Here is a 20,000-nt window from a genome sequence, read left to right as displayed (position 1 = left end):
CCCCCCCCCCCCCCATCTTTCACCTTCTCCCTCTCCTCCTGGCATTTCATCCCTGGTTCTCAGGTCTTGTACCTCTGGTCACATCAGAGGGTGAGCTAGGGAATGATGGTCAAGAGGCTTCCTGTCCCACACAGCATGCACTGGTTCCCAAACAGTGGCTCGGGACCCATTTGTGGGTCACGGACCAGTTTTTATGGCTCAAGCCCATTTTATTTTCCTACATTTACATGTATAGGAATACTTCATTATTAAATTCCATGAATAAAAATAATAAAATAATACTTGTGGATCTACTAGTTTTGGGCCTGGCCAAAAAAGTTTGGGAACCACTGTTCTATATACTGTAGCTACAGTAATAGGCCCACAGTAAAACACTAGTAAAACAGCGATATGGGTCCATTTTGACACCCTCAGGTAAATGATGCTGTTACTGTGTGCGTGCGTGCGTGCGTGCGTGCGTGCGTGCGTGCGTGCGTGCGCTGGCAGTGACCCTGACACAGGTGACCTGTGGTCCTGTCCCATGTGACCTGTGGTCCTGTCCCAGGTGACCTGTGGTCCTGTCCCATGTGACCTGTGGTCCTGTCCCAGGTGACCTGTGGTCCTGTCCCAGGTGACCTGTGGTCCTGTCCCTGCCCACAGGTGACCTGTGGTCCTGTCCCAGCCCACAGGTGACCTGTGGTCCTGTCCCAGCCCACAGGTGACCTGTGGTCCTGTCCCAGGTGACCTGTGGTCCTGTCCCAGCCCACAGGTGACCTGTGGTCCTGTCCCAGCCCACAGGTGACCTGTGGTCCTGTCCCAGCCCACAGGTGACCTGTGGTCCTGTCCCAGCCCACAGGTAACCTGTGGTCCTGTCCCAGTGACCCTGACACAGGTGACCTGTGGTCCTGTCCCAGGTGACCTGTGGTCCTGTCCCAGGTGACCTGTGGTTCTGTCCCAGGTGACCTGTGGTTCTGTCCCAGGTGACCTGTGGTTCTGTCCCAGGTGACCTGTGGTTCTGTCCCAGGTGACCTGTGGTTCTGTCCCAGGTGACCTGTGGTTCTGTCCCAGGTAACCTGTGGTCCTGTCCCAGTGACCCTGACACAGGTGACCTGTGGTCCTGTCCCAGGTGACCTGTGGTCCTGTCCCAGGTGACCTGTGGTTCTGTCCCAGGTGACCTGTGGACCTGTCCCAGGTGACCTGTAGTCCTGTCCCAGGTGACCTGTGGTCCTGTCCCAGGTGACCTGTGGTCCTGTCCCAGGTGACCTGTGGTTCTGTCCCAGGTGACCTGTAGTCCTGTCCCAGGTGACCTGTGGTCCTGTCCCAGTCACCCTGTCCCAGGTGACCTGTGGTCCTGTCCCAGTGACCCTGTCCCAGGTGACCTGTGGTCCTGTCCCAGTGACCCTGTCCCAGGTGACCTGTGGTCCTGTCCCAGGTGACCTGTGGACCTGTCCCAGGTGACCTGTGGTCCTGTCCCAGGTGACCTGTGGTCCTGTCCCAGGTGACCTGTGGTCCTGTCCCAGCGCATGGCTGTTTAATAGACACAGGTGACCTGTGGTCCTGTCCCAGCGCATGGCTGTTTAATAGACACAGGTGACCTGTGGTCCTATCCCAGTGCATGGCTGTTTAATAGAGAGCTCTGTTATCCATAAAGACAAGGTCATAGTTAAGTGGGATTTATACCTCGTCGCACGACGGTGTCGCGTGCCAAAAATAGCCCATCTACAGCGTGTGAGTCTGCTGTCTTCAGCGTCTATAGGATTTTATACTTTCTCCTGCGCCTCCCATTTGCTCGTTCCCCCTCAGTTCCCCCTCAGCTTCCCTATAACAGCCCATCGATAAATGATGAGAGACTGCAAATGGGATTGGACTGCCTACTGTTATTCTAAATGGAAGAAATGCCCAAGTCACCAGCTGAAGCGTATATGCTGCTGTGTACACACACACACACACACACACACACACACACACACACACACACACACACACACACACACACACACACACACACACACACACACACACACACACACACACACACACACACACACACACACACACACACACACACACACACACACACACACACACACACACACACACACACACACACACACACACACACGCAAGCCTTCTCCTGAAGCTATACGGTGAGCTGGGATTTCCCCTCTTACTATGACATGTAGCCCATTACTGTGGCAGGATATCAATTATACATTAGGAAGGAACCACACAAGATCACAGAGAACGCGACACTGCATTCCCCTCGAGCTGTCAGGAAAAAGACATGGCAAGAGATAGAGAGAGAGGGAGAGGGAGAGAAGTGGGGGCACACACACACACACACACACACACACACACACACACACACACACACACACACACACACACACACACACACACACACACACACACACACACACACACACACACACACACACACACACACACACACACACACACACACACACACACACACACACACACACACACACACACACACACACACACACACACACACACTAGACAGAGAACCCACAGGCATACAGTCAAATGCAAACATTTAAACAACCTGATTGCACTGTATGTGTGGAGTGAGTGGGGGGGCTGTGGAAGTCCGTTGTTTGCTCAAGAAGAGGAGGAATAAATGGACTGTATGGAGAGATAGATGAGCCTTAAGAAAACAATGGTTAGAACTTAGAATCTGAAAGGGAGAAAATGAGTACTGTGCACAGACAAAGAAAGTGTGCGTGCGTGCGTACGTGTGTACGTGCATGTGTGCTTGTACTGTAAGTGCATGTACATTAAATGTGTGTGCCCTTTTCTGTGATGGCATGTACAGTATGCAATGATTATGTGTTTCTGCTGTGTGTGTGTGTGTGTGTGTGTGTGTGTGTGTGTGTGTGTGTGTGTGTGTGTGTGTGTGTGTGTGTGTGTGTGTGTGTGTGTGTGTTTCTGTTTTCTTATCCATTTTTCATTATTATCCTCTTATCATTTCCTCCACAGACGCACGCACGCGCACATGCACACGCACACACACACACACCAAAGTGCATAGCATGCGTGTACTGCTGTAATCATACGGAGAGGCTGCATGTGTTTTCTCTCTTCAGCACAAGGTCATGAGGACACAGTACTGGTGTGCAGGGGACTCACCCCTCACCCTCACACAGCTGGTGATGTTAACCATGATGATGATTTAGACAATAGAGGAAGCAAAACAAGCAAACGAAGAAGAACATAATATAATAGTCTGATTTCATACAGTCTGGTTTACTGACAGGTATTCATAAAGCGTGTGTGTGTGTGTGTGTGTGTGTGTGCGTGTGCGTGTTGTGTGTGTGTGTGTGTGTGTGTGTGTAAATGTAGGAGGCCGCTATATTATAGGTGAGCTGACATAGCATGAGACCAGTGCTATCTGGGTCAGTACATATTACACACACACACACACGCACACGTTCACATTCTCGTGCACGTCAACCCCCAAGGCTTGTTCAACCAACCCCATCCCCCCATAACTGCTCACCACCTTATTAGCTTCCTTGGGGTCCAGGAAAATCATATATGCTATGTGCGTTCAGGCTATGCACATAAGTCTGCACTGTGAACAAACAAACGCACGTGTCCACGCACACGCACACGCACACGCACACACACACACACACACACACACACACACACAGACGTGAACACATGCAAATGACCAAAAGTAGTCATGTGTGAGATACCTACGTAGATGGTCTCTGAAGCTTCAGGCTTTAGTGAGGCGCGCACGCACCAGTTCTTATCTACTTCTTCTATAAACCCCCTCACGCATCACTTCCCCAAAACACGCTGCCAATATTCTACTTCCTCATGGCGACTGGAGCAGTGGACTGTACACAGGGATAGAAGAAAGAGAGATCGACAGATAGAGTGGTAGAGAGAGACACACACACACACACAAAAAAAATGAAAGGGAGAGAGCAGTAATGTACTACTTTTGCTCCACTAGTCAAAGAGGTAAATGTAAATAATAAAACAAGGAGTGATTTTCCGCTGAATGAGAGGACAATGTGGCTGCTACAGAGTATTACAGAGACCAACAGAGGACATGAATTATGAAGTAGGAACCGTACTTGCTTAGATTGTACACAGTCAAATGTGGAGCATCAAGTGACCACCTTCCCACTGTCTTCCCTATTTTGGGCATGTCATACTGTAGGTGAAATCTTTCAAACGTTTCATTTGTTTTTACACAATATTGTTTGTGTTGAGAGCTTGTAGATCAGCTATTACAGCCATTACAGCTACTTTCAAATAAATGGTAAAATGATAAATGGTGCATTTATATAGCGCCTTTATCCAAGGCGCTTTACATAGATTGTGCATTACATTCACCCATTCACACACACATTCATACACCGATGGTGGCAGAAGCCATGCAAGGTACCACCAGCACATCGGGAGCAATTTGGGGTTCAGTGTCTTGCCCAAGGACATGTAGACAGGAGGAGCCGGGATTCGAACCGCCGACCCATGGATCATTGGACGACCTGCTCTACCTCCTGAGCCACAGCCGCCCAATATGACTGCTATGCCAATGGCACTCTGTTTCTATCCTTATTCCCCTCTGCCACTCAGGTGGAAGAGCGCATCGCTGCATGTCTGGCTGACATCTTAAGGCTGAAGCTGAAGTGAACCCAGTCAAGGCCGAGCTTCTCTTCTTTCCGGTAAGTCCTGCCCCATGAAGGATCTAACTATTTGGTTAGATGGTGACTTCGGTTCCAACAGGCCAAGAACCTTGGTGTTGTCCTGGACAGTCAGGTCTCATTCAAGGCACACATGCACGCATTTGATGTTACCATGTGTTTACCCTGCTTACTGTAAATCGCTCTGGATTGAGAGCATCTGCTAAATTGAAATTTTGTATGTATGTGTACTGATGTCTGACAAACATTCTGACAGAAACCTCTGATTTTAAGTGAGATACATTGTTAATGTTTGTTTTACTTGTTCACTAGTTACAGGCCTTAGCTATTGTCAAGAATAACTTAACCTAACATTTTGGTTCACAACCAGAAACTCTTTCTTGGCGATTGTGAGGTTCATTATAGCATTTGTTTTGGTTCATGGTGCAGATAGAGCAAGCTATATTAGACGGCAAACAACACTAATTGTTTACAGGCAGTTAGTCAATGACAACAGAGATGCTTATCAAACGTAACGGAACTGCAACGTTTGTGAGTTTTCATCAAGCACCGGAGGTCAATGTGCAAGAAGTGATCATGCATTGTTACACTAGATAAACATTAAGCCAACACAAGTGGTTTGAATACAGTGATACTAAAGGTGAGTATCCTTCTACAGATGTACTGCTAGTCATATACTGTACTACTAGCCATAACAACCATGTGTTTCCTGAGCCATCATTGTATTCAAGTAGTGCATGACATAATGGTACAGGTGTGTACAGGCTCAGTGACATCAGCCAAGCTGAAGAAAATAATAAGTGTGTGTTGGAACGCCCGGCCAAATTTGTCCCAGCAACATCACAACGTCACTTTTATTCATTTCAGTTCAAAGTCCCAATCCGATCGCTATATATACACGTAGGTATAAATATAACATATAAACGAAGGATATAATCATATACACTGGTAAAGAGTTGATGTTAGTGGAACATATCTTATTTGGAACCTTCCTACCCCATCAAAAATCACAAGAAAACACAAAGAAAAGTTTTATATTTGCCAATAAAAGCATCAATCAACCAAACAAGGAATAAAACAAACCTCTCTCAAAACTGTACTCTTTCCTGGATGCTAATAACTTTCTCCATGGGTTCCTGTAAGTTCTACCGGCTCACGGTGGCTCCCATCTCTCTGTACCATCTATTCTCACTGGAGCTCCGTCCCTCTAGAGACACAGTCATTCTCCTCTACATCTCTCCTTCTCTAACTCGGTCTCCGTCTCTCCTCTCTCTTATGCCAAGCTTCTGATGTTCTCATTCTCTGCCTCGATCCTCTCCTTCTTGTCTCGGGTCTCTGTGTTTTCCTTAGTCACACCTGCTTGTTCTTTTTTAGAAGCATCTTTGCATTTCTTCTAGTCTCCAGCCCAACAACCTTTGTTGCGTGTCACTCTCCATCTCTCTCCCCATGTCCAGTCAGCCTACTGTACTTCTTCTGTTTCTTCCCACCTGCCTGCAAGCCAAGTCTGTCTCTAGTCTGTTCACATTTCTTCATCAGCATGAAAGTTAGATCTTTTTCCAGCTCTCTCTCTCTGACTCTCTCACCATTCCTTCATGCGTCTTATTTACTCTCAGCTCTTACTTTGCTGCAGATAACATACTGTACACATTCTCATGATGAGGATTAATAAAATATCTACTGATGATGACAATCTCTCGCTCTCTCACACACACACGCACACGCGCACACACACACACACACACACACACACACACACACACACACACACACACACACACACACACACACACACACACACACACACACACACACACACACACACACACACACACACACACACACACACACACACACACACACACACACAATGTGCTAGCATCTAGTTTTATTTTCTTTGTGCTTGTGTTCAGCAGTAGTGGTGTGGTGCTGCCAGTCCAGGGGCTGGCACTGCATTTCCTTATCACCAAAGTGCTGATAGTTGGAAAGCAGGCAATGTCCCTGTGAGAGCATTAATGATTGATAAACTCTTTTCATCAACGCATTCACCGACCCAGGCAGTGCCACCGCACGACTACTCTATCGGTCTGTGTGTGCGTGTGTGTGTGTGTGTGTGTGTGTGTGTGTGTGTGTGTGTGTGTGTGTGTGTGTGTGTGTGTGTGTGTGTGTGTGTGTGTGTGTGTGTGTGTGTGTGTGTGTGTATGTGTGTGTGTGTGTGTGTGTGTGTGTGTGTGTGTGTGTGTGTGCGTGCACGTAACAGAGAGAGCAACTAAACAGGAATACATCGGAAGATGAGAGAAGTCACACTCACACACAAAGACGTTGTGTGAGAAAGCACACAGCCATACACTATAACCCACCACGTGCACAACTGCACACACACACACAGACACACACACACACACACACACACACACACACACACACACACACACACACACACACACACACACACACACACACACAGTTTGTAAGGAGCTTGCACTCTAAAACCAGGCCATTGACAGGGGAGCAAAAAAGGACCAGGTGTGTTGACAAACTTCACACACCATAACTGTCTATTTCCCAATTCACTCTCTCTCTCTCACACACACACACACACACACACACACACACACACACACACACACACACACACACACACACACACACACACACACACACACACACACACACACACACACACACACACACACACACACACACACACACACACACACACACACACACACACACACACACACCTCAGTCTCTTGCAGTCACTCAGGCAGAGGAACAACAATAACACATACAGTAGAACCTAGGTATTGTCCTCACCTTTACTGTGGTGTAGCTGTCTCCCCAAATATAAAACACTCGGTTTATTCCCTATGGGTTCAAAAAGAGGCTAAATATGTCCATTAAGGAAAAAGCCCATGCATGTGTGTGAATCCTGGCATCAGTGTATGGACTCCGAGACACGTCTCCTATACTCCGGCACAGTGGTAGACTCCACACACACACACATTCTCACACACTCTCTCGCTCTCGCATGCCTAGACCACACTGACTGGGGAGGGAGAGAGTGTGTGTTTGCGACGGTGCGTTTGAGCCCGCCCACTTCTCTCTGTTTCACCTCCCTTTCCCTTAAACACACCCACCACATACTCCTCCTTCTCGTGTATTTCTGTATTTCTGTCTCTCTCTCTCTCTCTCTCTCCTCTCTCTCTCTCTCTCTCCCACCTCCCTAGGCTTGCTGACTGCCTGCCAGTGTGAATGCTGGGTTTGTGCCCGTAAACCCATAGCTGTCCCCTGTCTGTGTTTTAATTGCTCGCTCTCTGGACCCTGAGTTCCAAGCGTGTATACGCATGCGTGCGAACATACACGTACAAATACTGTAGCATGTGTACATACAGTACACATGCCCCCCCCCCCCCCCACACACACACACACACACACACACCTACACATAATGAAACTATACGCACAGAAATAAAGACGGACATTATGTCTACAATTCCAGGTTCAAACTAAACACACTCGGCTAGGGTGTGTCAAAACACCTTAATTAGAATCATAAACAAGCACTGTGAATCAACGACTTGTGTTAACAGGCATTCTGGTAAATATGTTACATACCGTATGTCACCATGTACGCGCACTCTGAAAACAGCTTTTAATTTTCTGTTCAGAGCTCGGAGAATCCTTTTTTACAACATCAAGACATATTAGGTTGATTTGAAAAAGCCATCAATACATCAACACATCCATCAATAAATCAACACTCATGACAAAATTGCTGATGATATCAGTAACATAACCCTCACTACAGGTTGGACGAGTTGTGACTGCACAGGGGAGCCACTGGAGAACTCTATGACAACATCAAATCAATATAGAACAAATCTATACGCCGTGGCAACGCTGTCTGAGTTGTGTTATAACAGCGATGAAAGATAGGCGTGTTCCTGATTTTCTACTGCTATTCCAGGCTGTGAATGGGTGTAGGGTAACACCACATACAGTGTACAGTATATCCATATACTGTCCATTGTTTGAATATGAAGAAACTAGACCAAACTAGATCATCTTTTAACTGATTTACTATTCTGCAAGCGCCCTCAAAGCGCTAAACAACTGTTTAGTGCTGCTTAGTTAGCGTTCACCCTCTCACCTGGGTCTACTCTAGATGGTTCCAGATTAGACAGCTGGTGAGTGAAAACTAACAGCTAACAGAACACAGAGATGGATCTGAGAACCATTACAGTATATACAATCTACACCCTCTGGCCGATGTCAGAAGATTTTCAAAGGCCTTGGACTGAAAACCCCGGAGGGGAAAATTTTTTGTGACAAAAGGCGTTGTTTGTTATGCAACAAGCTGATGATTCCCCACTGTGATGAGTCTTTTAGGGAGGGAGAGGGGACATGTCAGGACCACACACGCACGCACGCACGCACGCACGCACGCACGCACGCACGCACACACACACACACACAGCCCTGGGCACAAGTTGACATTTCAAGTTGACATTTAATTTACATGTGTTAATGTCCACATCATGACTGGTGATGGTACTGTCACATTACCAGTATGTGTCTGTATGTCCATTTAACAGTTTTCATTTCAATATTGCCCACTCGCCACCCAGATGTCCCCACTGGAAGGGGATCCCGGCCTATTTTGTGATCCTTCAATATGTTTGTTTCCTTTCATCTCTTCTTCAAACGTACTTGTATATTAAAACTGCCACCGTGGACGATGGACGTCACAAAGCTAACATAATTATGCACTGATAATTATACACTGGACATTACATAGGACTACACTGGATGTGCTGAAGGTGCGTACATACCGAGGAAGCTGGAGGCCATCAGGGCCAACCACTCTCAACCCACAGGGAGATTGAAGAGCAAGTGAGCAATATGAAGGACTTATTGCTTTACCCGAGGACGAGGCCGGAGGGACTTTAATAATAATAATTTAAGAAAAACTTTATTTGTAGGATATAGCACCTTTTAAGAACAGAGTCACAACGTACTTAATAGAAGAGAACGCAAAAACACAACATATACATCAATAGGCATGAGATATTGTAAGTCCTTTGTACCGATTGCTATGAGAATGCACGTAATGACGCACCCAGAGGGTAACAGTCTATGACTCAATGGCATTATGGCGTTGTGTGACTACTGTAACATTATGGCGTTGTGTGACTACTGTAACATTATGGCGTTGTGTGACTACTGTAACATCCACTCATTGGCATTATGGCGTTGTGTGACTACTGTAACATCCACTCATTGGCATTATGGCGTTGTGTGACTACTGTAACATCCACTCATTGGCATTATGGCGTTGTGTGACTACTGTAACATCCACTCATTATGGCGTTGTGTGACTACTGTAACATCCACTCATTGTCATTATGGCGTTGTGTGACTACTGTAACATCCACTCATTGACTCAATGGCATTATGGCGTTGTGTGACTACTGTAACATCCACTCATTGACTCAATGGCATTATGGCGTTGTGTGACTACTGTAACATCCACTCATTGTCATTATGGCGTTGTGTGACTACTGTAACATCCACTCATTATGGCGTTGTGTGACTACTGTAACATCCACTCATTATGGCGTTGTGTGACTACTGTAACATCCACTCATTATGGCGTTGTGTGACTACTGTAACATCCACTCATTATGGCGTTGTGTGACTACTGTAACATCCACTCATTATGGCGTTGTGTGACTACTGTAACATCCACTCATTATGGCGTTGTGTGACTACTGTAACATCCACTCATTATGGCGTTGTGTGACTACTGTAACATCCACTCATTATGGCGTTGTGTGACTACTGTAACATCCACTCATTATGGCGTTGTGTGACTACTGTAACATCCACTCATTATGGCGTTGTGTGACTACTGTAACATCCACTCATTATGGCGTTGTGTGACTACTGTAACATCCACTCATTATGGCGTTGTGTGACTACTGTAACATCCACTCATTATGGCGTTGTGTGACTACTGTAACATCCACTCATTATGGCGTTGTGTGACTACTGTAACATCCACTCATTGGCATTATGGCGTTGTGTGACTACTGTAACATCCACTCATTATGGCGTTGTGTGACTACTGTAACATCCACTCATTATGGCGTTGTGTGACTACTGTAACATCCACTCATTATGGCGTTGTGTGACTACTGTAACATCCACTCATTATGGCGTTGTGTGACTACTGTAACATCCACTCATTATGGCGTTGTGTGACTACTGTAACATCCACTCATTATGGCGGTGTGACTACTGTAACATCCACTCATTATGGCGTTGTGTGACTACTGTAACATCCACTCATTATGGCGTTGTGTGACTACTGTAACATCCACTCATTATGGCGTTGTGTGACTACTGTAACATCCACTCATTATGGCGTTGTGTGACTACTGTAACATCCACTCATTATGGCGTTGTGTGACTACTGTAACATCCACTCATTATGGCGTTGTGTGACTACTGTAACATCCACTCATTATGGCGTTGTGTGACTACTGTAACATCCACTCATTATGGCGTTGTGTGACTACTGTAACATCCACTCATTATGGCGTTGTGTGACTACTGTAACATCCACTCATTATGGCGTTGTGTGACTACTGTAACATCCACTCATTATGGCGTTGTGTGACTACTGTAACATCCACTCATTGGCATTATGGCGTTGTGTGACTACTGTAACATCCACTCATTATGGCGTTGTGTGACTACTGTAACATCCACTCATTATGGCGTTGTGTGACTACTGTAACATCCACTCATTATGGCGTTGTGTGACTACTGTAACATCCACTCATTATGGCGTTGTGTGACTACTGTAACATCCACTCATTATGGCGTTGTGTGACTACTGTAACATCCACTCATTATGGCGGTGTGACTACTGTAACATCCACTCATTATGGCGTTGTGTGACTACTGTAACATCCACTCATTATGGCGTTGTGTGACTACTGTAACATCCACTCATTATGGCGGTGTGACTACTGTAACATCCACTCATTATGGCGGTGTGACTACTGTAACATCCACTCATTATGGCGTTGTGTGACTACTGTAACATCCACTCATTATGGCGTTGTGTGACTACTGTAACATCCACTCATTATGGCGTTGTGTGACTACTGTAACATCCACTCATTATGGCGTTGTGTGACTACTGTAACATCCACTCATTATGGCGTTGTGTGACTACTGTAACATCCACTCATTATGGCGTTGTGTGACTACTGTAACATCCACTCATTATGGCGTTGTGTGACTACTGTAACATCCACTCATTATGGCGTTGTGTGACTACTGTAACATCCACTCATTGGCATTATGGCGTTGTGTGACTACTGTAACATCCACTCATTATGGCGTTGTGTGACTACTGTAACATCCACTCATTATGGCGTTGTGTGACTACTGTAACATCCACTCATTATGGCGTTGTGTGACTACTGTAACATCCACTCATTATGGCGTTGTGTGACTACTGTAACATCCACTCATTGGCATTATGGCGTTGTGTGACTACTGTAACATCCACTCATTATGGCGTTGTGTGACTACTGTAACATCCACTCATTATGGCGTTGTGTGACTACTGTAACATCCACTCATTATGGCGTTGTGTGACTACTGTAACATCCACTCATTATGGCGTTGTGTGACTACTGTAACATCCACTCATTGTTGTCATTTGCTACATTACTGGTTTGTGCTGATTTCATTGCTAAGCTTAACCTTGCTACTCGCTTCTTGTTCTTTATCAGGCAGGATGATTGTACAGTATGTACAGTATATGTCTGTATACTTTACTATTTACGGTGTCCTTTTTTAAAAGATTTATTTCTGGGCTGTTATGCCTTTATTATTGACAGAACAGTAGGCTGACTGGACATGGGGAGAGAGATGGAGAGTGACACGCAACAAAGGTTGTTGGGCTGGAGACTGGAACCCGTGACGCGCTGACAGACTCAGGCTACAGGCTACATTGTGCCCTATACAGGTGTCCGGACCGCTGGTGTGTAGCACCAGGAATGTCTGTATAGGGTGTATACGTCTTTATAGTTTATTAATATTTGTTTGAGGGTGTCTTTGGGATGTTATCCTACTGTGCTTCTTTGCACTATATCTGTAACCTTTACTGCTGTGCTGTCTCTGGTCCCTGAATCCTCCCTGCGGGATCAATAGAGATATCCATCTATCTAGAAACCATTACCAAACAACGGCAATTTGTGCAAGTGGCCCCTGGGGGACCCAGTTAGGGGCCCAAAGGGGCCATTGTCAAGGCACACTGTTCCTTTTAAGCCCATATATGGAGTTCCATGTTAGCCATGCCCCCATCTGAGAACCCATCGTCAAAAAATAATCATACTTGTGTGAAGTGAGCGGCGCTCTTATCATCATACATCATCATACTAGATCACATTCCGTGGTCAGCCAATCAAATAATTTCCGTGGTACACACAGACACACAAAGCTGGGCTTAGGAGGGCTAGCGCCCCTCAAGAATAAAGGAAAAACAGCGCCCTCTTTTTCTTTGAATTTCAAATTCAAAGAAAAAAGGGCACTGTTTTTCCTTCATGTTTGAGGCCTCCTATAAACAGCTATAGTGTAGCTTCTGTCTTAACACAAACATTAAATGCCATTGACAATGAATGGAGAACTTACGTCATGTGTCTGAGCAAATTGGCAGTCGGAACTGGTGGAAACCCTTGGCCAATAAGGGACCACCATTCTAGTCTCGAGAGACTAGCCATGCCCAAACATGGAGTACAGGTAGAGTATATGTATTATGTATTGATATCTTTTGTACAACCGCCTATTGTCCAATTGCATATATCTGCCCATAGTACGTGTGTGTGTGTGTGTAATAGGCGCGTCAGACCGTTTGCCTACCTGCCAACTAGGTAGCATCTGCCAAACCTGTCAGATCTTCTTCCCTGGCCTTGTCTACGTCCCCTTTATGTGTCTCCTTCTCTCACCGTGTTATTAAGCATTGTTGTCGGGCACAGGGGGGTCGTGTCCCCACACACAGGGGGGTCACACACACACACACACACACACACACACACACACACACACACACACACACTGGGGATTGTGTCCTGCTGAGAGACAGAGAAAACAGGAAACAAATAAGCCACAGTCGATGAGCTGAAGTTAATGCTACACGTTCCCACACTCAAAACCAAACACGCTGTTATTGGACAGTAATGTAATTATCTAGCAATAATACCAAACGCTATTTGTGTTACATCTTTTCATACACAAGACTGCTGCTGAAAATAACAGACATGTACCGTATATAAATGTTTCACTTATGTAATGAACACAACTGTCTGTGTAATTATACAATCAGGGGAGGACAGGACTTTCAGAAACATGACATGCTGATACAAGCTTTACAGACACAATAATCAAATAGGAAGTGGTACAGTAGTTGTTATATAAGAGATGTTAAATGTAGCAACGATCTGGATTGTCTTCATTCTTCTTGCATGCTCTTCCGTACACGCCCCCTCTGTGTATGTAAACATAATGTAATTTTACATGCGAGCACGCACACACACACACACACACACACACACACACACACACACACACACCCACACACACACACACACACACACATACAATACCGATAATTTATTTGCCCTGAGTGAGGGGGTGATAAGGACAGAGATTGACAGCTGACCAATCAGTGCAAGCTTAAGTGCCACGGCGCGCTGAACTGTCACCACGAGCGACGTCCCTGCGGGAGACACTCAACATGTCAAACATAGACTAAACTCTGACCCAAACAAGGTTCAGCTGGTGTAGTGAAGTCTCAGCAGAAAAGACACTGGAGTTCCTTCCGGACACCAAGGAATCAATCAATCAATCAATCAGTTGACAGTTCACATAATAGCTGTGTACCAACAAGGCCGAGCAGCACATGCCATGTTCTCAACTAACTGCCAGGGAATCAACCATCATTAATTGAGGTTATGGTATGGTATGATAAAGAAAGGATACCCCCATTCAATGTTGCTCTTCTTATTCATTTGTGTGTGTGTGTGTTTGTGTGTGTGTGTGTGTGTGTGTGTGTGTGTGTGTGTGTGTGTGTGTGTGTGCGCACGCGCGCGTGTGTGTGTGTATATATATACACACCTGAGAACATGATATCATCGACATGCACCTGTCGATCCTTTCAGTGTGCGTGGGTGCGTGTGCGTGTGTGTGTGTGTGTGTGTGTGTGTGTGTGTGTGTGAGGTGGAGGAATGGAATGAAGGAGGGGGGAAGGGGGAGGAGGGGGAGGAAAGACAGAGTAAATGAAGAAATGGAGTTGGTGTAAGGCAGACTCGTTCAATAGGCTATATATTATGTATTTATTTATCATTTTTTTCCAGGGAGGGCGGGGGTCATCTGCATTGACCTGCACATGCATGAAGGTAGATACTGTATTGGCAAGGGGAGAAAGGGAAAGATATATAGCGTGCAATCACGCAGTCAGAATGCCCATTTCCTCCTACCTATCCGCCCACCTTGCCAGATCTGATAAAGTCATTATCACAAGCCGAGCACGTTGAGCCGATGAATAATACATCTCCTGCAGGATGCCACAATAGAACCGGTCTCTCAGTGGGCCCTGCTTTCTTTCTGGTATAGGACCCACATTAGCTACAGTACGTAAGTCTGCTGCTGTTTCACCACTTACAGTCGTAACGGCAAATCCCTGTCTGGAGCTATTATATTTTCCATTAGAACAGAACAACTCTGCACACATGCGCACACACGCATGCGCACACGCACACGCACACGCACACACACACACACACACACACCCATACCAACGGAGTTAGTTGAAAGCAGACATGAATCGGACAGGTAATACAGACAGTGTTGCTCGCTAATGGTGAGGAGGGCTGAGAATGACAGTCTGTCACAGCTAATAAATAGCAGGCATCGGGTGTGAGCCTGCATTCCTTCAACACAAAGAACAGTATGACACAAATCAGGTATTGATGTGACTCGAGTTGTGTTGACGTGTCTCAATCAACCGATTATTATTTTTTTCATCAAGTTGGACAAGTCGCACCGGGAATCCAGCCATCACCACAGCACACATGACACACACATCAGGCATGTCACACCAAGGCGTGCAGGGCTTTTGCCTTTGACATGAACGTTGTTGACACATGGCTCTGACATTTAATTGAGTTTTCATCAAGTCACACATGGAATCAGTCCAGTGCTATGAAAGGTTTCACATGTATATATGGTTGAAAATGGGTTCAAACACTGAAGCTAAACAAGATAACAATCAAGTTAATGATTCTGCTAATAGCCTAATAGTCGTGTCATCAGACAGCAAGGTCATGAATTGTGCAGTATGCACACAACTAGCCCTGAGCTAACAACTAGCACGATGAATATTCATGTGGGGGACATTAGTACATTACCTGAGGTTAAACGGTTGTTGAGTCACTTATAACAAGAACAGACAGTACAGTGTAGTGTCTGTTCGTAGGTTTGTATGCACTACAGTGTTTAGGGTAGACTTACATTATCACAGTAAGTAATAAATGAGGGGGGAAATTGACATGAAAGATCTAAAGGGGTACGTATATAATAATTTGATTTAATTGTGTTATTTGGACCTGCAAAGAGCCTATTCGCTACAGCGTATCAGCTGCCGGTTGAAATGGGGAGCTAACATTGCTAGCATATTGCTGATGACAAGCACTGCACTGCAAATGTCAAAATAATACCAAAAAATCACACCTGTGTGAACTGAGTGGTGCAAATTAAATCTATTTTAAACCGCCATCTTTACCTGCGCAACCCAGAAAGCAGCAGCAACATTTTCACTCAGTAGCTATTATCACAAACTCTACCGTCTGATCAGCCAGTAGTGCACTTACTGTACAACACAGTTGGCAGTACATCAGTACACAGTACACACATTAGTAACCCACTACAGTTTGCCAACAGACAATAAGGTCATCAGATGATGCCAGACACTCACTGTCTATCTAGAGCGACATACAAAGTGCAAGAGTAATTGGCATGAACTCTAGTCAACAAACGGCAGGATACAGACTCGTATGCAATAAATATGTAGTGCAAAGAAAACGATTAAGTGCTACAAAGTAACTAGGATAGCAGGTAAACATTAATCGGCACATACTGACTCTTAGCATTGGGCCCAGGGCTGTGTGCTCAGCCCTCTCTCGTGTACTCCCTGTTCACTAATTTTTTACAGTCTATGGTTCACTCACGACTGTGAGGCAAAAACACAGCACAAACTGCGTCATAAAGTTTGACACCATCATTTGCCTGATTACCGACAATGATGATATGGCTTTTAAACAAACAGAGAGACAGACAGATAGATGTACTCTGCACTACTCTCACACACCCACACACAGATGCAAGAGAAATGCCAACTCCTGGAAACAACAGCAGCCGGATTGGGGCTTAAAATAAACAAACCAAAAACCAAAATAATGCGGATAAACAACAAAAGCACAAACCCAATAAGCATCGGAGGCCAGACACTGGAAGAGGTTGACAGATTCACATATCTGGGAAGTGTGATAGCAGTGGACGGTGGGACAGAGGAGGATGTGAAGTCACGAATAGTGAAAGCAAGAGCAACATTCAACATATTAAATAAGATCTGGAAAACCAAAAACATCTCACTCAATACAAAGCTCAAAATCTTCAACTCCAATGTCAAATTCGTACTTCTGTACGGATCGGAAACCTGGAGGACCACCAACTACATCACCAATAAACAGACATTCATCAACCACTGCCTAACAGTAGGTTTTAACAGCGGGCGACAGCCAGACGGATTTTCCGGAAGTGCATTATTTGTCTATGGGACCCGGCGCTTACCGGCGATAGCAGGCGAACAGGCGATGGTTGAAAAGTGGGCGGAGCAACGTCGCCCAAAAAGATAAAAATAATTCATCTTTTCGGGCGAGACTGGGCGATTAGGCGATGTGTCGGCCGATGCTCGCACACAGTTAAAATGTACTGTAAGACGGATCCTCAGGATCTTCTGGCCAAACCGCATCAACAACATGGATTGTTCACACATTAAAGATGGAGTGCCACAATTTTTGTATTTTTCCAGTTTTGCATGTGTCTATGAGGTGACAGTACTTCATTAGACACCCTGGAGTCGTTTTTATGTGCAATGGTGTATTAACTTTGTATTTAGGGTTTCTTCCTGGAGGATGAACCCTTGACAGTCAAACGGGCTAATGAAATAAACAGTAATATGGTGACATCACACTATCAGCCCCTCCCCTAACCCCTCCCCCTTTATCATACAACTACAGCTGTGGGTGTGGCTTCAGTTCAGGTGGATCACCACCCATCAGGCAAACCAGGCATACTTAATGAACTGGTGGGCGTGCCCACATAAAAACAACATTTTAACAAATACTGTACACTTTTTTGAAAGAATTATACCTCCTTATATAACAATAAGACCTGATGATCATGTTTTAGGGTGGAACAAAATCACGGCACTCCATCTTTAAGAAAAAACAAAACAGCACTAACATGGAACCCACAAGGAAAACGGAGCAGAGGGAGACCCAAAAACACCTGGAGGAGGAGCACGGAGCTAGATGTTAAACAGAAGGGACTGATGTGGAAACAGCTGGAGAGGATGGCGCAAGACAGACGAGGGTGGAAACGACTCATCAATGGCCTATGTTCGAAAGGAATACAAAGGACTAAGTCAAGCAAGTAAGTCATCCAAATTCATTTGAGGATTAGAACACAGGGCAGATACAGGGGAAAGAGATTGTCACCATGGAGTCAAGTTAGTAGAAGTCCAATTAGATTTCGAGAACAGCCGTGCTTTTAGGTCGAATCTAAATTTGGTTGGGGAATCAAGACGTTTTGTTACTGTTGGTAGGGCATTCCACATTTTGGTGGCAGTATGGTAGAATCATTTTTCCCCCATGTTTGTGTCGAATTTAGGGGGAACAAGGTCAGAGGAGTAAAGGAGTTTCTCACTCTGGAGAAGTAGTTTGATACGTACATGGGCACTGTTCCTCTGAGTATCTTGAAGACCAGACCCATTGCAATTTACTGTACTCTGTCTTCCAACCTGAGCCATCCCAGACGAGCGAAGTGAGCTGGGATTAAGTGAGCCCTGGGGGGGGGGGGAGGTTATGTAGCAGTCTTACCAATTGGTTTTGAGAGGTCTGCAGTTTTGTCTTAAGTGACTTGCTCACATGGAATCACAACACATGACCTCATGAACCCTTCACTAACTCTTGCATACACACAAGCAGAGATACAATATTACACAGTGACGCACACAAACGTGCGCAACTGCGCACGCACACGCACACGCACACACACACACACACACACACACACACACACACACACACACACACACACACACACACACACACACACACACACACACACACAGAGAGAGAGATAAAGCACTCACAGAATCCTGTGTAATTATAATTGCTCATATGACCCAGTAACCTTGGTTCTCTGGATATATATGCGGACACGCAATTGCATCCACGCACGCACACACACACACGCACACATACTTCTGTGGGAGAGTCTACCCGTAAGACGCCTGAGGGCGGAGAAGCGACCTCGCCCTAGGTCGCGTGCACGCATCCGCCTCGTTGACGGCAGACTGCTGGGCGAGTGCTGCCGCTTTGGCATGGGGGGTCAGATCAACATGGAATGAATTCTGTACTGGCCATATAAGGAGCATGTCTTGAGTGTACAGGGTTTGATGAGGTCAGATCAACATATGTCAGAACAGGTCAGCTCCATACAGTATATGGAGATCTAAGGGTGGTAGCTACTAGTGGGGACATTCTCTTGAGTGTACAGGGTTTGATGAGGGACCATGTAGGGCCAGGCCTTCATTTTCGGGCCTGTTGAGAACTCTAATTTCCGCCGGCTGCCAGGTAAGGTGCGGCTGGGGCAGGCCCGTCTAGACTTTGAATGGACAGGTGGCAGTCAAAAGGGAGACATCGAAGAGGAAGGATGGATATATGGAGATCTAAGGGTTTGAGGTCAGATGTAGAGTTGCTGGCCAATATTGATGAGATCAGGGATATACATATATATGCATTAATATTGATGACATCACATGATGTCACAAGGCATGACCATATATGGGGGTGTGACCAACCAAACAAACAACTGACGGGAAATGCACGATTACATAGTAAAAACATTCTCCTTTATCACCAACTGGGGAACAATGCTTTATCACCAACTGGGGAACAATGCTTTATCACC

The 20,000-nt window shown here is 45.6% G+C and overlaps 1 protein-coding gene across 3 annotated transcripts in view; it reads right to left on the bottom strand.

Annotated features, from left to right (window-relative positions):
- The window catches only part of LOC306927561 (rho guanine nucleotide exchange factor TIAM1-like), a 121,606-nt gene that overhangs the window by 89,355 nt on the left and 12,251 nt on the right, over window positions 1-20,000 (bottom strand). Inside the window, exon 1 of one of the 3 annotated variants that reach the window (XM_079507343.1) lies at window positions 13,608-13,733. The exons of 1 other annotated variant lie outside the window; for it this stretch is intronic. The gene's annotated coding sequence lies outside the window, so the exon portion shown is untranslated. Of the gene's footprint in view, window positions 1-7,481; window positions 7,658-13,607; window positions 13,734-20,000 lie in introns of those variants that run through there. One more of the 3 variants, XM_079507342.1, reaches the window with a different exon arrangement.

The sequence above is a fragment of the Electrona antarctica genome (genome assembly GCF_951216825.1).
Source record: "Electrona antarctica genome assembly, chromosome: 8".
Taxonomy (NCBI): domain Eukaryota; kingdom Metazoa; phylum Chordata; class Actinopteri; order Myctophiformes; family Myctophidae; genus Electrona; species Electrona antarctica.
Note: the sequence above shows the minus strand (reverse complement) of the source record. Positions and strands in the feature narration are given on the sequence as shown.